Source organism: Typopeltis vanoorti, chromosome 7 (genome assembly GCF_054136105.1).
Source record: "Typopeltis vanoorti isolate ZY-2024b chromosome 7, IOZ_Tvanoo_1.0, whole genome shotgun sequence".
Lineage (NCBI taxonomy): Eukaryota > Metazoa > Arthropoda > Arachnida > Uropygi > Thelyphonidae > Typopeltis > Typopeltis vanoorti.
Window position 1 is genome coordinate 29047710 of NC_143555.1, and position 23036 is coordinate 29070745.

General features: G+C 37.3%; 1 protein-coding gene across 2 annotated transcripts in view; it reads right to left on the bottom strand.

Annotated features, from left to right (window-relative positions):
• LOC150104544 (ras GTPase-activating protein-binding protein 2-like) overlaps nt 1-23036 on the bottom strand; it is a 284999-nt gene that overhangs the window by 70846 nt on the left and 191117 nt on the right. The window lies entirely within an intron of this gene.

Sequence of the window (23036 nt, forward strand, 5' to 3'; positions counted from 1 at the left end):
ATATTTAAGACTTTTTTTTGTGTGATTCCCACCTACAAAATGTTGTAAACCTATAGTATATATACATAATTACCATGGATGACCAACTCAACTCCATTTATAATTAGTGAGTCTTGGGACAGCTATCTCTGATTGGCTACCAGAAATTGAACTTTTCCCTCAATCTCCATAGATAGAGCTAAAACAGCCTTGCCTACTCCATAAAGGGAGTAAATTTAGTGGATTTATTTATTTTTTAAATTGTTTTTTATATTTATTTTACATTTTTTATTTTTATCTTTCTCTCCCCCCCCATAAGATGGAAACCATGCTCTTAAAGGCCATACATGGAACTTTTTCGAGCCACTTCAGACTTCTAGTAAGTCTGAAGTGGCTCGAAGGCAGTCTCACTGGGTGATTAAATTCATCTCCCACCTAAAGACATTCTCAAACATCTATGCCTGTGGTGAGATTTAAACTTGCACCCTGTTAGTTGGAGAAAAGGTATGCTATCCAATCATATCAGTTGTAAAAAATGTTGAAGATTGGGATGTTGAAGCACTGCAAATATTATCAAATTAGTAGGAAGAATGGACCCTAGTATCACAGAAAACCAGTGGATACTGGTTGAGGTCGGTGATTACTGAAGTCATTTATGTATAGGTAAAAGAGAGAAGGTAATGGAACAGAGTCCTAGGATTCTCTTCAACAGAGAAACTGAAATTAGAGAGGAATGATGCCATGGTGGAAGACATACCATGGGATGTTTGCTGATCAGACCTCTATGCCACACCTGATTAAATTTTTTGGACATGTCAAGAGCAATTATACGGGTTTCTGCAACTTTTCTTTGGCATTTGTCTAGAGGTGAGTGATGTAGCCTGGAAGATATACTGTGGATCATTATTAACATCAGACATCCATGGAGTCAGAGATTCATCGTCTCACCAGTTTTGTATCATGTGCACACAGCTCCATATCACTAGTCAAACCCATCCTAATATCATTTACATACAAATTGAACAACAATGGTCCCAAAACTGACCCCTGCAGTATGCCACTAATGACCTTCCTCTTTCGGGATACCGCACCCCATATGCAATTTCTGGTAGCTATCTGACAGCCAGTCACTGATCCAACTCAGAAGTCTGTTATCCACTCACATATGTTTCAATTTATTTAAGAGCTTGTCGTTTGGCAGTCTGTCAAAAGCCTTTGCAAAATCTAAGTACACTACTGTATATGCATCTCCCCTGTCCAAGGTATTTGTCCCTTGTTACAGTACATAGGGGAGATCATGTTTCACTAACTTATTTATGTACTATAACAAGGAATGATAACCACAGAGAATACTGCTGTTATCAATCCATTTCTGTATCGTACTTCTCACCAATTTCTCTAGTACCTTCACCACAACTGCAGATATACAGATTGGCTTATAATTTGAGGCCACAACCTAATCAGCACCTTTATGCAGTGAAACAATTTTACATTCTTTCTACTCCTTTGGAATCTGTGCTGTTGTAAGACTCTTATTAAATAAGCATGCCAATTCCCTGGATATCCCCTTAAGATGCAGGGTGATATGTTATCAAATCCTATCACCTTATTGACATCAAGGTTATTTATTTCCTTAAATACCTCCTGCTCACTCACAATTAAGCCATCCTCTCCTATGTCTTCTACATTTAAGTTCCTCATGATTCCACCCTGATCAGGATGAAAAACCCTTATAAACTGATCACTGAATACCTCAACAATGTCTTCTGCAGCAGTTACCATTCTACCACTTTCATCCATTAACTTCTAAAAGAGGTAAACCGTGAGTAGACATATCGGTACACAATAAATAATGGAAAAAACTCACGTAGAAAGATTATTTATTAGTATAATTTTCGCCTGTGTGTCACAGGATGCCTGTGACACACAGGCGAAAATTATACTAATAAATAATCTTTCTACGTGAGTTTTTTCCGTTATTTATTGTGTACCGATCCATTAACTTCATCTTACCATGATCATTCTTCCTTCTACCTGCCACATATCTAAAAACTCTCTAAGGGTTTTTCTTTGCTGATTTGCCAATTTCTGCTGATACTCTGCTTTTGTTTTCCTTATTAACTGAATCACTCTCCTGGCTTGTTCTTTATAGTCTTCATGTGGCTGATTATAACTGTTATTCATCTTTTACTTCCTCCAAAGTACTTTCTTTTTCCAGATTTCATGCTTAAGCTCAACATTCATCCATCTTACACCTACCTTATTCAGCATTTTTGGCTTTCAGAATACATTCATAGATTGATACATTATGTATTTCTGTATTTCTTTCTCAGTTCCCTTGCAGCATTCATTTCCTTACTGCTCATTCCATGTTATAGCTCTAAGCTATCTGCTAAGCTTGTCATAATCACCAGCCTTATAATTCCATATAAGAGGGTGAGAATGGTTTCTTTGCATGGAATGTGGTTGAACAGTGGAATGCACTGCCTGATAGAGTGGCTAGAGCACGAACAGTCAATGTATTCAAGGTGTAGTATGATAGACTTTTTGTTTTCTAGGATGAGTCGTTTGACTCCATGGAGGTCTGAATCATAATAATAATAATCAAAAAGTTAGCAGATGGGATGCAACTCCACTTGCCAAATAATCTTGGCTGAACTGCTACCACTGCAGATAGCTCAATTGGCTATATGGAAATTACAATAAGAAATGAATATTTTATTACTCTGAAATTTTTGCATTCCAAATTGTTGTAAATCAGAAAAACTTATAATCAATATATACAGTACACACACATACTTTTTTTTTTTTAACTGAGCTGGTTGTTAAAAAATTACCAACACACCAATGGTTATATTGTGTAAATGGGATGTTGTACCCAGTGACACACAGTCTATGAATCAGAATTTAATTAGAAATTAAATTCTAATTAAATCAGCAAGGAATAATTCTAATTAAGAAGATTGTTTGATGTCAAATCAGATGTCAGACAACAGTGTACACTATCTCTGCTGTTATTCATTCAACTGACAATATTATTATTATCATTATAAAAAACCTCCATGGAGTCAAAGATTCATCGTGGCAGGTTCACTTATATATATACACACACACACAGTTGATCATACGGTGCCTTAAATATGTTCACTGTCTCTGCGCATGCATTCCAATTACTCACCACTCTCCATGCAAAAAACCTGCTCCTCCCTCCCCTTGCTCACATCTCTCCTTGTACAGCTTCCAGGGATGACTTCTTCTTCTCTTCCTATCTTCACCCATTCTATGCAAAACCTCCCCGACATTAATCTGGTCATAACCTCTTAACAGCTTATATGTCTTGATCGTATTCCCCCTCCTTCTTCTATCCACCAATTTCTGCAAATTGCATTCTGTCAACGTATCTGCATACTCAACATTCCAAAGACCACCTTAGTCAATCATCTCTGAACCTTTTCCAATACATCTTCATCTTTTGAAAACCAGGTGACCAAATCTGTGCCATATGTGGCCTGAAGTCTTATACAAGGGAACCATAACATCCATACTTCTACAACTCAGTGCCCTCCACATCATTCCTATTGTCCACTTACCTCACAATTTTAGTAACATGTCCCCAAAATATTAGGTCCTTGTCTACAATCACTCCCAGATCTCTCATCTCTTCTACCTCTTCCAAATATTTTCACCAACTGTGTACTCTACATCCCATCTCTGCTTCCCAAATTTCAAAACCTTATACTCTACAACACTGAATTGACATCCCCACTCATTTACTCATTCATCCAGTGTATTTGCAAGAGGACTTGCAAAGCCACAGCATCCGCTCTACTCCTGATAGCTCTCCCCAACTTTGCATCATCTGCAAACAACTGCATACATATCACCATTCAGACCTCTCCAAATATCATTTACATACAAATTAAACAACAATGGACCCAAAACAGATCCTTGTGGGTACACCACTAGTAACTTTCCTCTTCTGGGATATCGCTCCTCCAAAGACAATTTGCTGATACCTATCAGAACAGCCGATCCAGCGAATTAATCTATTGTTCAGCCCCATCCATTCCAATTTAATTACTAGATGGCATGTGGCAATTTATCATATGCCTTTGCAAAATCTAAATATACCACTGTATATGCAACACCCTTATCCAATGCATTTGTCATTTTATTATAAAAAGTAAGCAGATTGCTAAAGCCCAATCTTGCTTTAGTAAATCCATGCTGGTTGTCAAAGAGTATTTTTCTGTTGTCAAACCAATTCTGAATCTTGGTCCTAACTAACCTCTCTAACACCTTAACCACAACTCCAGACACACAGACTGCTCTATAATTCAAAGCCCTACTCTTATCACCTCCCTTAATGAATTGGAACAATTTTACCCTCTTTCCACTCCTTTGGAACGTTGAAAGACTCATGTTGAAAAGATATGTAAAAGTAAAAGCTGTTGAAAAGTAAAAGCTCTCTGGAACATTCCCTCAAAATGTGGTGAAATGGCATCAAGTCCCAGAGCCTTATTTACATCACGTTTATTCAATTCCTCATATATCCTTCATTTTCACCAATCAATCCCATCCTGCCATAATCATTCTTTCTTCTACTGGCCATGTATCGAAAAAAACTCCTTAGGATTTTCTTTGGCTGCTTTAGCTAACTGCTGCTCCTACTGCACTTTTGCTATCCTTATGAAGTGAATCACCTTTCTCGCCTGCTCTTTGTACTTCTCATGCAACTGATTGTTATAACTACTTAACATCTTGTGCTTCTTCCATAATATCTTCTTCTTCCAGATTGCATACCTTATCTCTTGATTCATCCATTTCACACCTGCTCTATTTACCATCTTAACCTTTGGAATACATTCTGATATCACCTCCACCAAATAGTTCTTGAGTAGGGCCCAAGCAGCATTGATATCCTTTACATCAAGTTCCTCTTTCCAATTTATTACTGCAAGCTGTTTCCTGAGTTTTCATAATTACCAGTTTTTTAATTCCACATATATCCCTTTCTAACAGGCATTCTCGAATAACTGGTCACCCTGCAAGTGATCACCTCATGGTCACTCTCTCACCAACTGGTGGAAGATTTGACACCCCATTTATAATAACATCATCTGATGATATGATCAAATCCATTACGCTTGATCCTCGTGTATCCTCCATTATGTACCGCCTAAGGTAATTGTCTTTCAAAAACTCCAGAAATTCATTTGCTTTGCTCCCAGATGCAGTTTCTTGATTCCAGTCTATATTACCATAATTAAAGTTGCCCATAATAATCATTTGTTTCTTGCTAGCTAGGCCAATTTGCCTATGCATTTCCTTCTTATTACCCTCCATATTATCAGGTCTATAGCAACACTCAAATAAATATTTCATAAATATTTCATGTGGTGTGAGGTGGTTTACCTCCACCTCACACCACACTGCCTGAAAACCGTGACCATTATTTGCACCGTGCAAATCCACCTTAGATTGGCACAACTCATCTACTACCATCAACAGTACTCCTCCTCCCTTTCCTCCCTGTCTGTCTTCACAAAAAAATATAATATCTGTTCATCTCTATTCCTGTCAGGATGTCATCGTCATCTAACTTGTCTTGCTTATACTAACAATTTTGGGGTGAATAAACTCAAGCAAAGCAACAATTTCATTCTCCTTCTTTTGAATACTTCTAGCATTAGTAAACAGACATAAGAAATCATTTCTGGTTCTACAAGTCCTACGAACATCACCAATCCAATGTGACCCTTCAATTTTATTACCACCAATTCTACAACACTTTCCTCACACCCAAACTTTCCCCTCCCATTCCAGGCCATCTCAATCTGTGTTTGCCCACTCACATTCACCTCTGAATCTAGCATCCACATGTTTCATAAAGTGTCCCCCCCCATTTCCCTGTTTGTGTTGTGCTTCCACTCTCTCTCGTTTACTTCATTCATGATATTCACTTCTCCATTTGCAAGTGAGCAAATACCTCTCTCTACCCTGCTTTTTTGCTCTTTCATATCTTTGCACCACCTCAGATCTATTCATTACAGCCATTACCTCTTCTGCCAGCAACAATCTCTCCAGCCAACTCGTACCAAAACCATTTAAATGCAGCTCATCTTTATACAGTTTCATCCATCCCCCAAATTCTTCCCACACATTCACAAAATGCACTCCATTCTTCTCACATAACTGCACTAACATATCATCCATAATCTCCTCAATTCATCACTATCATACCTTGGCAACACACTGACTACCTCTCCTACCACACTGTTATCTTTTACTCTCCTTAATAATCTCCTTATATCCAATCTGGCATTTTCCTTGTTCCCATCCAAATCATTCGTCCCTACTACAACCACCAACTCTTTTAGTCTCTTATTCCTCATGTGCAATGCTTCAATCACTCTGTCCATTCTACCACTAGGAAAACAACCCTTATGCACCTTCTCATTCACCACACCTCTAATAATGAAATCTCCATAGAGTGCCACTCTTGAATCATTCATTACATCTTTCACATGGCCATCTTTCCTTCTACTCTTTTTCACTCTTCCATGTATGTCTGTAATTCTTTTCATTTCATTTCGCACGCAGTTCATCTCTTGCCTCATCATCATCATCAACTCTACTTTCATGTTCGGATTCAATATATGATAACAAGAAGATTAATGTCTGACATTTTCATGTAGTTTCACATTATGTCTTTGGTTATTTTTAGTTGTGCAGCATCTGCAGCACACCTCAGACTGATGTTCTGACAAAGATATCCAAGAATAATTAACTGACTCATGTATCTTCTCCTGAGTGATATTCTGATCTTGTAGTGGAAGCTGCTGATCATGCATTTTATGAATGATTGGCATAACAGCAGTAGGCCTGGATGTATCCCAAGCCATCATCATCATGGAACTACTACTATCTTGATGTGAAGAACTGGCAAAAGGTGAAACTGCAGCTGCAGGTAATAAGAGTGGGCTATCACGTTTGATATCTTTTATCATACTTTGTGCAACATGACAAGAAGTAGATAATGCAGGTGATAACCTGCATTATCTACTTCAAAGAACAAGGAACTAATATTTAGCCATCTCCACTTAGCTCTGATTTTATGTTAATTGAGTGATTTTTGATTAACTCAACAGTATTAAGAGTAGGTGTCATATTCATTACTGGGATTAACATTGTATCTTGGAGCAAACTGTCAAAAGATGTTGTCACTGCCTGTGATTCCTCCGTTTCTATTATTGTATCTTCACTTGTGATCCTTTTACCAACATTGGACTCTGCACAGATGGAAGTAAGGTCTGAGTTAGACTAGGATATATATTTGAATGAGAAACAGAAATCTCACTTAATGGATAATCAGTTCCTTACAGTTCTGACCTTCCTTCACTTGTGAATGACTTTATTGGCCTGTTGGTATCTTTTTGGTGTATGTAGTTCATTTAATTTTGATGATATATTGGTCTTCATTCCTTTACTGTTATAACCACAAATATATCTACTCTGAGGTCTTCCTCTTTTCTTCTTCATTAATGGTGACAATTCTGTGCTGTATTTTTTTTGGTTGCATCTCAATAAGTAACTAGGCCTGGTTACTTGAGTAATGTTCACTTTTCTCCTGAATATCAATATTAGATGTATCCCAGTGTGCAACCTCTGTACAGATCTCAACATTCAGACTTTTAGCAGCACTAAGTAGGATAGCAAGTTGGTCCTTCGAAATGATCACTTCACCCTAGTACATAAAATCTATTATATTTTTAAATCTGTGTGAATAACAACTGGATGTTTACATGAGTTTTCAAGAAATATGGCATAAAAGAAAGAACTGTAGGCAGACAGCTATTTTATGTGCTTTTAAGTATCTTACCTTCACATACTAAAGCCACATCTACAAAAGTTTCACTAAAAAGTAATTCATTAAAAGCAATTAATACATTGATACAGTGGCGCACCCAGAGGGGGGAAAGGGGCCTGGGCACCCCCCAAAGAAAAGGAAAAAACACTAGAAAAATTTCCAAAAATCTTTTCCTAATTAAAATTCATTTTTTTTATTTATGTTGTGTGCTACTTATGAATTAGCGATCACTGCAGATGCTCAGTTATAGGTCGTATGCGATGTGTAGTGTGTATTCGCAAAACGGCTACTCAACTCGCCCCCCCCAAAAAGTTAAATCCTGAGTGCGCCACTGCATTGATATGGTGATTATTCCTTTTTAAACAGATATGCTGAACTTCCATCTTCATAATCTAGTAACATTTTTTTTAAAGTTAACCAATAACAAGTTGTAAAAATTCAACTAGCCCCTAAATTATTATCTCTTCACCAGTAATACAATGGTAATTGTCATACATGTGTAAATTAGGCCTAACAATTTGAAACAAATTTACAATTAGTTTTGAAACAATTTTTTGCTGTCTCCTTTGTACAATATATTTATTGTACTGAATCTTAAAATCCTTAACAATCCTTAATCCTGGATTAAGAACATATTCTGGTAATGTACATTCACTCACAATTCTCCATGTAAAAAATCTACTTCTCACACCCTTCTTCACTACACTCTTATATAACTTCCAGGAATGGCCTCTGGTTCTTTCCCTCTCGCTTTCTACATTTTTTATACTCCCCTCTGGATTAATCTAATAAAATCCCCTCACTAACTGAAACATCTCTATCATATCACCTCTTTTCCTCTTATCTGCCAGTAAAGTAAAGAGCTCAGATGTTAATCTCAGCTCTTTACTTTATGCAGATAATGTTATACTCTTAAATAAATAAATCCAGTACAAGTTTGCAAGATTCCAGTTTACAGAACCATATTAAAAATGAAGATATTAGAAAGGAATATGACATAGCATTCAGGAATGAGCGAGCATAATGTGGTCACTTAAAATAATGGAAGAGGAAATATTAGCAACGTAGGTGTTTTGATGCCAAAATGGCACAGAAAAAGATGCAGAAGAAGACCAAGAGCTGGGAGGAATGATGAAGTCAGAAGTGCCTTAAAAGATCAAAATATAAGAACTGAGGATACTGAGGTCCTGACAGATGACAGACTAATTTGGAGAAAATTTCTTGATAGGAAGTTTATATAAATTAAAGATACCAAGAAATTATATTATTATTATTATTATTATTGTTATTATTATTATTCGTGACACCTCCAAGGAATCTGAAGACTGATCAACCTACTGAACAACTCTCTGTTTCCACCACTACATCGAACCTCTATGACCAATCATCTACATCAATGCCATCTACCACCCACCACAACCACCACAACTAGTGTTTTTTGTCTGTAAATTGCATGTGTTCTGAAGGGCTGATTTGTCTGTATGTGGGATAAAAAAACCTGAGTTTCCGGGAGAAAAAATACTTCTACCTCCATATGAGATCAGCTAACCCACCATCAATTGAAAAAGTCCATATAAAGATTCTCCCATCATAACGAGAATAGAATTTTTCCAATCAAAAGGCGAAACGTACAGTTGTTCTTCCAATTGCGTTACAGAGGTGCTTATGCTATAAATTAAAGATACCAAGAAATTATATACTTGGTTTAATCCTTTATCCAAGTGTAAACAAACAAGTTTGTGCCTGAACTATTTTCAGGACTGGGGCAACTATATACGAGTTGCCCCAGTCCTGAAACGAGCTTACACTTGGATAAAGGATTAAACCAAATATATAATTTCTTGGTAGCTTTAATTTATAGTATAACCAAGTGGAAAAACTTCCATCAACTATCTCTAATCCTGAATATTTTAATAATAAGGTGTGACACATTTTGGCTACTCGTATATGAAAATATGGCTTCTGCATTACTTCAATCTTAGTACCACTTCTGGGTCTAGCTCTCACTGATGAAAACTCAATAAAGGTCAAAACCAGTCTGAGTAGTGACCCTTCCCATAATACATAGCATTATATATGTCCGCAAGGAGATGTGCTTTGCATTATGGGATACTAAGACAAGTGATGTGAAGTCATTAGCTTCTTTATACGAGTTGCCCCAGTCCTGAAAATAGTTCAGGTGCAAACTTGTTTACTTGGATAAAGGATTAAACCAAATATATAATTTCTTAGTATCTTTAATTTATAGTATAACCAAGTGGAAAAACTTCCAACAACAGGAAGTTTATAATAATGTAAACTTTTCCTGTAGTATTATCATTCTTGATATGTACCCTTGTGAGTACATGTCAACAATTTGATCATGATAATAATAAATGAGCATAAGGCAGAGCAAATCCATCTGATCATGACTTAAGATAAGATAATTTATCTTGGCAAGAACTACATATGCATTGGAAAACACTTCATTGTGCTGTTTGATGAGGAGAGTTAATGTATTTAACACAAACTGATTTAAGGCTATTTTGCGTAAAAGTGTGTCATTTGAATTAAGATAAGACTGTTTTTTTTTTTTTTTTTTGAGATTGTTAGTATATTTTGGCATGCGTTACTATATGATAACCACCCAGCCTGGTTGGCTGAGTGGTTAGCATATCTGCTCTCCAGTCAAAAGGCTGCAGGTTCGAATCCCGCCATGGGCATGGATGTTTGTGATTGTCTGTGAAAATACTAGTGGTGGTGGGAAGTAGATGGCGTTGGCGTAGATGATGTGATTCGCTGTAGTTGGTCAACTGAGTGGCGGAAACGGAGAGTTGTTGAGTAGTTGCCCTCTCTTGATGTGTCTAGGACTCCCTGGAAGTGTCAAGTAATAATAATAATATTTTTCATATACTATTTGTGGTTTTTAATGAAGTTATTATATTTAGCATTTACTAATATATTTGTGTCTCATTTGCCATACCTGTACTCACTAATGTGAGTACAGGTATGGCAAACCTGAGATACCTGAGTTAGACCCAATCTTACTTCCTACAATATCTGTAGATGGGTCGTCTACTGTTCCCTCCTCTACTCTCTCTGACTCTTACACTCTCCCCACCCCCAGTGCTATTAGAGCAATTTGAGGGCAAAGGTGTGACTCTTTCTTCTCAAACTATAGTTTCCAGCATCTACTTTTGTAGCATCTGTTCCTCAGGCTAGGGGTAGCTACAAACAGCATAAGATCTCCAGTGGAGCAGCTGAAAAGAAACCTGTTAGAAAGGTATAAATATAATTCCCAAGCTGACTGGTCTTTGTGGGAATTTAGGCCAAAAAAAATTCCAAATTACAATAAGAAAGAAACCAGTACAAAAAGGCCAAAATGGACATAATTTCTCTCATCTGGTTCATTGAAACGGGACTCCTTCCCCTTTTCAATGAAATTTACAACTTAAATCCTCAAGGAAGGATGAAAATGGAAGTAAAAAGATGGGATACATACACACAAAAAAGCAAATAAAATACAAACAAGAAACTTAAAAATAAGTTATTATTATTGCGTAACACCTCCAGGCAGTCCAAGGACTCATCATGGGAGTGCACTCTACTCTACTTCGCTAAATACATCTCATTCTCTCCACTACTACTACTACTTAATTCTCCTACAATGACACTACATATTATAGTGTCGTAGTAGGAGACATCAATGCTATCTACCGCTCATCATCACCAGCAAGAGTATTTTTTGTCTGTAAATTGTGTGTGTTCTGAAGGCTGATTTTTGTCTATATGCAAGACGAAAAACCTGAGTTTCTGGGAGAAAAAAACTCAGCTATCTCCATATGATATCGGCTACCTCTCCTTCAATTGAAAAAGCCCGTATAAGGATCCCCCCTCGTCGCAACGAGAATTAAACCAGGTCTTTTCCAATCGAAGGGCACAATGTTCTGCTGTTCTTCCAATTGCGCTGTGGAGGCTTATATATAAGTACGTATAATATACGAATGCTTTTGAAGGAAGATAGAGAAGAAGAAGAAGAACTACATAATACTCTCTCCAAATTAAATTTGGGATATAATATAATAGTACTTTCTGAAATAAGAAGGAATGAAAACCAAGTTACTGAGAAAGACAGATGTATATTTCATATAGTAGGAAAAGGAGGAGGAGGAGGACAGGGAGGAGTGGGACTAATGATAAAAAAGAAATGGAAGGACAAGATAATAGATTTTACACCAATAATAGCAAGAATTACATCTATGACTATAATTGTTAATAAAGGGTTAAACCTAAAAATAATTTAAATTTAGACACCCACTTCTGGACATTTGGATGAGGAGATAGAGAAATTCTATGAAAAATTAGAAGACTTTTTAAGATTAAATCAGAATAAATGACTTAATAGTAATGGGAGATTTTAACTGTAAAACTGGAATGAAGGACAATAAGAAGTATAGGAGAGATTGGTATTGGAGATAGAAATGAAAGCGGAGAAAGACTAGTAAGATTTGTAGAAAGTCAGAGTCTATTTATATGAATACATTCTACAAAAAAGGCATGAAAATGGACATGGCAATTGCCTGATGGTATTACAAAAAATGAAATAGACTGAAATCAAATTAAACAATAGAAAAAATAGGAGAGAAACAAAAAAGAATTGCTGTTAAAATAGATAATGAATTAATTAGAACACAGTACAAAAATTTTGAAAAGATTTTGACAGAAAAACTTATTTTAAACGATGAACCTAAACCCCTACAAAGAATGGAAAACATTACATCATCAATAGAGAAATCTAATGTGGAAGTGATAAAAATGGCAAAAAAAAAAGTAAAGTAAGAACTAGTAGAATAAGATTACACTGGGTTTTTTTATTGACCAATGAATTTAATGATAAATTATGCCAACAAGGTTCACCAACTGGGCTGTTTGGCTTCTTCAGGGCATACAAACAGTAAAGACAACTCAAAGTCGCTAGTACATAGAACAAACATGTAAAATATAACAAAATTTAAAAAACATAACACCATATGCATGGAGCATGTATTTCATTAGCTATTGTTGTGTGTGCATGCTCTGTAGTTTGCAGAGAAATTAAATTCTGGCAAACTTAGCGATCTTATTAAGGTTTTCCATATGTCAGGCAGGATCATTCCTTGATTTCTGTTTAGGCTGTTTTCAGAACAGAGAACCTTATGAAAAACCTTAATAAGATCGCTAAGCTTGCCAGAATTTAATTTCGCTGCAAACTACAGAGCGTGCACACACAACAATAACTATGAAATACACGCTCCATGGGTATGATGTTATGCATCTTTTTGATTTTGTTATATTTTATATGTTTGTTCTATGTACTAGCGTTTTGAGTTGTCTTTACCATTTGTATGCCCGAAGAAGCCAAACAGCCCAGCTAGTAAAAACTGTTGGCATAATTTATCATTAAATTCATTTGTCAATAAAAAAAAGTGTAATCTTATTCTAAAATTAAGTTAGTGGCCAAAAAATATACTCACTAAGAACTAGTAGATTAAGTCAAAATACAGCAGTTTAACTACAGCAGTATAAATTGGGGAGAGGAAGATGCATGTAGCAATAAGGAAATGGAATTTCTAGAATTCTTGAGGGACAAATGTCTTAGGCAACATGTAATAGAGGGAACAAGAGGTTCAAGAGTTTTGGATTTGGTCATAGCAACAGAAGAGTTGATAAACAGAGAAATTAGGACTATAGAGATTACTTTAGCTGAAGTAACTAGAACAGGATTACATATGGGTGAGTCTTTGGTGAATGATTTAGTAATAAATAGTATGGGAGTGATTGGGAGTCAACATAATAAAACCACAAGTGGCCTAGAAGAAATGAGATGTAGTGAGAGTGGGGGGGTAAGTAATAGAGAGTTGAGTAATGGAGCTGGGAGAGTCATGCTGAATAGTGTAGAGAATGAGTCCATGAGTGTGGACTTGAATGAACTTAAGAGTGGTAAAATATATGGTGATTCTATGATTAAGGGTATGGAGAGTGGTATGCATGAGGAGTGCTTGGCTGATGGGACAATAGAAAGAGTGGCTTTAGCAATAAAGAGAGGGCATGAAGCAGACAAGATGATAGTTATGGTGGGTACGAATGACCTGAGAGGTAGTATAAATCGGGTAGGAAAAGATTTAAGAACATTATTAGATATTGTGAAGAAGAAAAGTGTCAATGGGAGAATAGTGTGTGTGCTGCCTCGTTTTGACAATTACGAGTTAAGTAGACGAGCAATGATAATGAATGATATTATTGTAAGAATGTGCAGAAAAAGAGGTCTGGAGTTTGTTGATGTTTGCAGTGTGTTTGAAGGAAAAAGGCAGTTGTATGCTAGAGATGGACTGCATCTTAACATGGAAGGACATAAGCGATTGAAGAAGTTATTGTTTTCTGAACAGGTTGAAGTTATTGGGCAGGGAAACTAATATTGAAAAGGTTGAGTGTAAGAGAGAGAAACTTTAGCACTGATTGTGTATTTATTGATCCTTATAGGCAGAATAAATTGCAGAAGAGAGGGGATAAAAATCGGCATAGGACTACGGTAGTTAGTGACTTATATTTCAGTTCTAAAGCCAGTACAAGATCTAGAGGGAATCTGCAATTTTTGTATACCAATGCTAGAAGCATTCGAAATAAGAGAGAAGAATTTTTGGCATTAGTCAGTGAAATCTCACCAAAAGTTGTAGGCATTAGTGAAACTTGGCTGTCAGCAGAAAATGTGGTCACTGGAATTGAATGTGATGGGTACAGTATTTTCAGGGAGGATAGAGAAGATAGAACAGGAGGAGGAGTACTGTTGATGATAGCTGATATGTTGCAGCCAAAGAAAGTAGTATATCATGATGATAGACATGTGAATGAGAGTTCATTCGAGGCAGTCTGGTGCGAAATAGTGACCAATGCAACCAAATATACAGTTGGATGCTGCTATAGGCCAGGGAGTACGGGGGGAGATATTGAATTCATGCATCAGCAACTTAGTGCAATGAGTGAAGGCTTAGTGATTATTATGGGGGATTTTAATTATGGTGATATCAATTGGAAGGAGGAAATATCACGTAGCAAAAAGGAAATGGAGTTCATACATCTTCTACGAGATAATTACTTGAAACAGCACGTAACTGAAGGGACACGTGGTGTGAGAGTGTTGGACCTGGTTATTGGTTCAGAGGTTATATGCATAAGTAAGGTGTCCTCGTTACCTCCAGTTGGTGAAAGCGATCATGTGGTATTGACTTGGGAGGTTGCAAAATCTGTGGATTTTTCTATTAAGAAGGGGTATGTACGGAACTACAGGTTAGGCAATTATAACAAGCTTCGGAGTGAGCTTGCAGCCATCCCATGGCAGAACATATAGCAAGGGAAAGATGTTAGCAGTGCTTGGGATAAAATCAGCGGGTATCTGAGGAAAGCAATATCAGATTGTGTCCCCATGGTCAGGAGGTCAAACAAGGCAGGCATTAGATGGATGAGCAGTAGTATCAAGTTTGAACTGCAAAAAAAGAAAATGTTATGGAGAATTTACAAGGAGAAAGGCGATCAGGACACCCATGAGCAGTACAAGGCTCAAGCTAGGAAGGTTACCAGCATAGTAAGAAAAGCTAAATCAGATTATGAGAAGACCTTAGCCAAAGAGATCAAGGGTAATCCCAAAGAGTTCTTCCGCTATGTGGCAAGTAAGAGGAAGAATGACTTCGGAAGGATAACCTTAGTGGGTGCTGATGGTATTGAGGTGACAAAATCAGATGTAATAGTCGAGTTACTGAGTGATCACTTTTCAAAAGTCTATCACCCAAGTGAGGATATCTCTATACCTAAAGCAATACCTAATGTGAGAATTGAAGCTAAAGAATCAGAGGTATTAAATATATTGCAAAACTTAAATGCAAACACTGCGGTAGGCTTAGATGGAATATCAGCTCGGGTGTTGCGTGAATGTGCAAATGAATTGTCAACCCCTCTTACCTGGATATTTAATTCAAGTTTGAACTCTGGTATGGTCCCTAGGGAGTGGAAGTTAGGCAAAGTGGTTCCTTTGCATAAGGGTGGCTCTAAAACTGCGGTATTGAATTACAGACCAATCACCATCTCAGGAGTAGTGGTAAAAGTATTGGAAAAGTTGGTTAAAGACAAAATTCAAGAATGGGTGGATCAGGATATGATACTCTATAGAGGCCAACATGGTTTTGTTAAAGGTAGATCCTGCCTTAGTAATCTATTAACTATTCATAATAGAATAACATCTGAGTTGGACAAAGGAACTGGCTACACAGTGGTACTTCTGGATTTTGCTAAGGCTTTTGACAGGATACCCCATAGAACACTGTTACGCAAATTGGAGCAGATGGGAATGGATATTAAATTGGTGATATGGATAGGAGAATGGCTCAGGGAGAGATACCATAAGGTGGTGTATGGAGGAGCCGAGTCCAGAATGAGGCAGGTGACCAGTGGTGTGCCTCAGGGCTCTGTGCTTGGGCCAATGTTGTTTAATTTGTATATAAATGATATAGGAAACGGCTTAAAGGGAGATATTCAGTTGTTTGCTGATGATGCAAAGTTGTGTAGTGCAATAAAAAATCAAGCTGATGTTGAAAGTTTGCAGGAGGATTTAAATAAGCTGGTAAAATGAGCAAAAGAAAATGGATGTCAGTTCAATGTGGAAAAGTGTAAAGTCATGCATTTTGGGATTAAAAGATTACCAGCTGTGTACTACATCGATGGAAAGGTACTCCAAGTGATTGATGAGGCTAGGGACTTAGGGGTATTGGTAGATAGGGAGATGAAGTTCAGAGGACACATTGCTAAGGTGTTCAAGATTGCACATAGGATTACTTGGTTGTTGAGGAACACACTGACATCCAGAGATAAAGAGGTTATTATTCCCCTTTATAAAGCATTGATACTTCCACATTTGGATTACTGTGCTCAGGTCTGGTCACCTGGATTCCTTGGAGATGAGGAGGCTGTGGAGAGGGTTCAGAGAAGAGTGACCAAGTTGGTGAGTGATATAAAAAATGCTCCCTACATTGATAGATTGAGAGCTTGTGGATTGCAGAGATTGGTTGATAGACGAAGAAGAGGGGATATGATAGAAACATTCAAATTACTAAAAGGTTTTTATAGGATTGATGCAGGGGAAATGTTTCAGCTGTGTGATAGTGATGGAAGAACAAGAGGTCATCTCTGGAAATTAAAGAAGAGTGTGGTTAACAAAGGTGTCAGAACAAGGTTTTTTGCCTGGAGGGTGGTGAATGAGTGGAATTCATTGCCTGACTTAGTTGTGAGCTCTTCGTCTGTAAATGAATTCAAGAAGAGATACGACAGATATTGTTTTGCTAGTTTGGGTCTCCCGCGATGAGTCTACTGACTCCATGGAGATACCCGTAATAATAATAATAATAATAATAACTGAAATGATATCTCTCCCACCAGTTGGAGAGAGAGAGAGAGAGAGAGAGAGAGAGAGAGAGTGACCATGTGGTTTTGACTTGGAAGATGAATAGGCATGCAGGAGTATGAAAGAGACGGGAACATATGTGGAATTATAAGGCAGGTGATTATAATAATCTTAGATATCAACTTGGGGAAGCTTTATGGAGGAAGGAACTGGAATGCCGGGATATCATTAGTGCTTGGGAAATTGCGAAGGAATATTTGTTAGCAGCAATAGTAAGCTGTATTCCACGAGTGAAGAAGAAGAAGAGGACACAATTTGGTGTAAAGTGGATGACAAACAATATTAAACAGGAACTGCATGTGAAAAAGAGGCTATGGAAGAGATATAAGGAGACAGGTGAAGAGAAGATGTATGAATCTTTCTTTTATTACACGGTGATCAGCATTCATATTTATGAATTTAGGGACACAAAACACACGTGTTGAAAAGATTATTTTACTGATTAATAATAAAATAATAACTTTACATTTCGACCCCTGTATTGAGGTCATCTTCAGAAGGATACATATGTATAAGAACAAGCTACATGAGTGAAGGAAGTATGAAGGAAGGAAAATATGAGTGAAGGAAGATGTATGAAGAATATAAGACACAAGCCAGGAGAGTGACTAGTATGGTAAGGAAGGCAAAACTGCAATATGAGAAGGGATTGACCCTAAGATCCAAAGAAAATCCTAGAAAAATTTTTAGCAATGTGGCCAGTAGGAGGAGAAATGATTGTGGAAGAATAACATTGTGGGATAAAAATGAGAATAGAGTGATTGATGCAGAGGATATAGTGGAATTGTTCAATGAACACTTTATTGGAGTATTTCATCCTGGAGGAGTCAATTTTAATACTAGAGGGATAGGTCAGGTTCGAGGTTTAGAAGTGCAGGAGAACAGCATGTTCATACTGAGTATTCTGGATGTCAGCAAGGATGTGGGACTGGATGGTATTTCATCATGAGTTTTGAGAGAATGTGCTCAAGAACTGACAGCTTCTTTGACCTGACTTTCAATGAAAGTCTGCCTATGGGAAACGTGCCCAGGGAATGGAAGGAAGGTAAAATAGTGCCATTGCATAAGGGTGGTAGCAGACTGGAAGTGTCTGTTTATAGGCCAATATTTGTGTGTCATCGGTAGTTGTTAAGATCGTGGAGAAATTAGTTAGGGACCATATACAGCATTGAGCATATGAAAGTAATGTTATCTGTAAGAGTCGACATGAATTTGTTAAGGGGCGATCTTGTTTTAGGAATATGCTAGCCTTTTATAATAAAGTTACAAGAGCAGTAGATGAAGGAAAGGCATATACTGCCATTTTCTTGGACTTAGCGAAGGCATTTGACAGGGTGCCACATGATAAGCTGATATTTAAGTTGCAGTACATGGTTCTGGATGTCAGTTTGGTCAACTGGATTCAGGATTGACTGTCCGATAGGTATCAGAGAGTTGTGTATGGTGAGGCAGTTTCAAGGAGGCAAAGGATTACAAGTAGAGTACCACAGGAGTCAGTACCGGGACCTATATTGTTTAGCCTTTATATCAATGACATTGTCAGTGAATTGCAGGGGGATATTCAGTTGTTTGCAGATACGGTAGCCCTGCAAGAGGATTTGAATAAGCTAGACAGATGGGCAAATGAATGGGGGTGTCAGTTTAATGCAGCAAAGTGCATAGTCTTTAGGTTTGGGACACATCGATGGGATGCTGCATATACTCTATTGGAGAAGCTATACTTGAGGAAGTAGGGGGAGAGAAGAGATCTGGGGTTGATGATTGATAGAAACCTGAAATTCAGGTGACATATTGCAAAGGTGGTGAAGGTAACACAGAGGATTGCTGCAATAATGAGAAGGACACTGACCTGCAGAGATAAAACAGTTATTATTCCGTTGTATAAGTCCCTGATCGGACCACACTTAGACTATTGTTCTCAGATTTGGACCACACTTAGACTATTGTTCTCAGATTTGGTCCCCAGGATTTGAAGGGGATAAATTAACTGTGGAAAGGGTACAAAGGCAGATAACAAAGATGATTTCAGGACTGTACAATGATAGTTATGAGGATCAGCTGAGAGAATGTGGACTGCAGAGTCTGGTGGATAGAAGAAGGAGAGGTGATATGATTGAGACCTTAAAATGTTGAGAGGCAGGTACGGGGTTGACACTGGGGAGTTCTTTCGCTTGGTTGAACAGCGGGAAGGAGCGATGACAAGCGACCATCCCTGGAAGTTACGAAAGGAAACTGTGAGCAAGAGGGTGAGGAGTGGTTTCTTTGCATGTAGGGTGGTTGAACTGTGGCATGCATTGCTTGATAGAGTGGTGAGAGTGAGAACGGTCAATGAGTTTAAGGAGTGGTACGATAGACTTTGTGTTTCCTAGGAGGGATCACCCACGATGAGTCTTGATAGACTTTGTGTTTATGTCTCTCCAAGCGGAGACAAAGTAGTGATCAGTAATTTTGACGTTAATTACTGATGATGTGTATGGATGGATGGGAACCCGTATGTTGATATGATCAATGCATGATTTTGTTATTGAATTGTTGAGTATTTCTTCTCTTGTTGGGGAGTTAATGGTAGGGTGTATGTTGTACTGACTTAGTATATCGAGGTATGTGTTAGTGGTTGAAGAAGTGTGGTAAGAGTATTTATATTAATGTCTCCTATTAGGATCAGCCTATTTGTTGTACCATGTTCGATGCCGCTTAGCCATGCTTCTAACTTATGAAGAAAATTGAGTGGATTATTATCTGGGGATCTGTATACTATGTTTATTGTGTATTTGATACTCTGTTTGTGGTTATTTGTGATCTCCAAAATTAGTGTTTCCGCATGTTCGAAATGAGTTTGTTTTTCAGTCACATTGCATTTTTCTTTGAAAAGTTCCACGATGCCACCTTCTCTTTTGTTTGGTCTACATAAGTTGTAGGTTTAGTAATTATTAATGTTGCATGTGTAAATTTCTGTGTTGTTTATTGCAACTTCGGTCATAACTTCGAATAATAATAAAGACTTAATTAAGAAAAGAGAAGAATTGAGAGGAAAAAGACATGAAGGTACTAGGGAAAAAATATAATTTATTGAATTTAGAAAACTAGTGAGAAGAGAAATAAGAAATGATATTAGAAGCCATAACATCAATAAAGTAAAAGAAATTATAGAAAAGAATAAATCACTGAAAGTAATAAGAAAGGAAACGAATAAGGGAAAAAACTGGATTATATGCCTTAAAAATAAAAACAAGGAGATAAAGCACAAAAGAAAAGAAATAATGAAAATATGTGAAGATTTTTATACCAAGATGTATGAAGATATCTATCTTGGATCCACTAAAGATGAAGAAAATGAAGAAGCTGAGATGATACCAGAAATAATGGTGAAAGAAGTGGAGAAAGTAATTGCAAAAATGAAATTTATCAAAAGCCCTGGTCAAGATGGAATACTGGCTAAATATCTAAAGGCAGGAGGAAGGACATTATGAACGGAACTGAATTTGTTATTTAATGGCATCATCAAACAACAACAATAAAAAAAAAAAAAAAAAAACCTGAACAATGGAACAACACAATTATGGTCTTAATCCACAAAAAAGGAAATAAAGAAGAAATAAATAATTACAGACTAATAAGCCTATTATCACAAGTATATAAACTGTTTTCAAAAATATTGCTAAATAGATTAATGGTAAAGTTGGATGCAGGTCAACCAGTAGAGCAAGCTGGTTTTAGAAAAAAATTTTCTACAGTAGACCATAAACATACCATAAACCAGTGGCGCACTCAGGATTTAATCTTGGAGGGGGGGCCCGAGCACTCAAGATTTAATCTTGGGGGACCGAGTTGAGTAGACGATTTGAGAATACACACTATGGATTGCATACGAGCTATGACTGAGCATTTGCAGTCATAGCTCGTATGACTGCAAATGCTCTCCAGTACATGATACCCGTGATCTCCACTGGCTCGGCTCAGGCAAATGAGTGCCAGAGCACTACCTCGTTCGCTTTGCATTCACAGTGGCCGTGATTCTCGAGAGCTATAAGTATTTCCATCTTATGTGACCGCTAATTCATAAGTAGCATAGAAATAGAAGACACGACACAACATAAATTTTTTTTAAAAAATGAATTTTAATTAGGAAAAGATTTTTGGAAATTTTTGTAGTGTTTTTTTTTTCCTTTTTCTTTTGGGGGGAGACAGGGCCCCCTTGGCCCCCTCCCTGGGTGCACCAATGCTATAAACCAATGAATACCAAATAGACCTTCATGTGATGTTTATAGATTATACAAAAGCTTTTGACTCCATATTTCAAGACGAAATGAGAGAAGCATTGGAAAAACAGAATATAGAAAAGAAATATATATTAGGCTAATAAATAAACTATATGAAAAAGCAACAGCGACAATAAAACTAGAAAACACAGGAAAATCATTCCAAATATAGAGAGAAATAATACAGGGAGATCCACTTTAACCCAAACTATTCAGTGCAACATTAGAAGAAATTATTATTATTATTTCTCACCTCCAGGGAGTCTCATCGAGGGAGGGCATCTACCGACTCTGTCTCCACCACTCACAATCCACAAACTGACCGCATCTACACCAACAGCATCTATTGCCGACCACCAGCACTAGTAATTCCACAGACAATCACTAACATCCATGCCCACGGCGGGGTTCGAATCCGCAGCGTTTTGGCTGGGGAGCAGATACGCTAACCACTTGGGAAGCAAAAGGAATTAATATAAATGAGAAGCACTGCGACCATCTAAAATTTACTGATGATAAATTACTCATTGCAAAGAGTAAAGAAGAACTACAATATATGACAAATGAACTATGGTAGGAAAGCCTAAAAATGGGACTTAAAATAAATATTGAAAAAAAAACAGTACATGACAAAAGAATATAAAGAGGACAAAATAACTATACGCAGAAAAGAACTAGATCAAGTAGATGAATATATCTACCTTGGACAAACAGTAAGTTTTAAAGACAAATTAGGGTAGAAACTCATGAAAACAATAATAATGTCCCATGTAGCAGTGAGTTTGGAGCTATCTGGTCTGAAGAGGAGGCTAACAGGATAAAATATATGGTGGGGGTGTTTCCACAGACTGGCAGCTGTCTGTTGGGAATGAAGAAATGCACAGACAAATTACCCTGATAGATGCTAAATAAGTGGCCATTATGGGTAATTTAAATTACTCAAAGGGTGACTGGGTAGAAGAGAAAACACATGGTAAGAACGAAAGAGAAATTATTGAGCTGTTGCGAGAAAACTTTCTCAAGAAGCACCTGAAGGCCAAAGACTGATAGATTTAATCATAGTATCAATGGGGGGGGGGGGGTCTGAGTTAAAGATGTGGCTGTTTTGCCATCACCTAGTGATAGTGATCATGTTGTACTGATGGATGTCTAATTATGACAGGTTACATGCTGAACTTCAAAACTGGAAAGTCAAACAAACTTAGGAGATTACTATATTCTGTCCCATGGTATCAGTTACTGAATGAGAAGGATATCAGCAGTGCATAGGAAGCATTGAAAATATGCCTAAATAATGTGTATTACAATGTGTCCTCTCTAGAGTTCAAAGAACAAATAAGCTGGAAGTGAAATCAATGTGCAACTCTATTAAGCCAGAGATCCATAAGGGTATGGCTTGGAAGGAATACTGTAGGAATAATGGTGAGTGGATGAAATATATAAAGCACAGGCAGAAAATTTA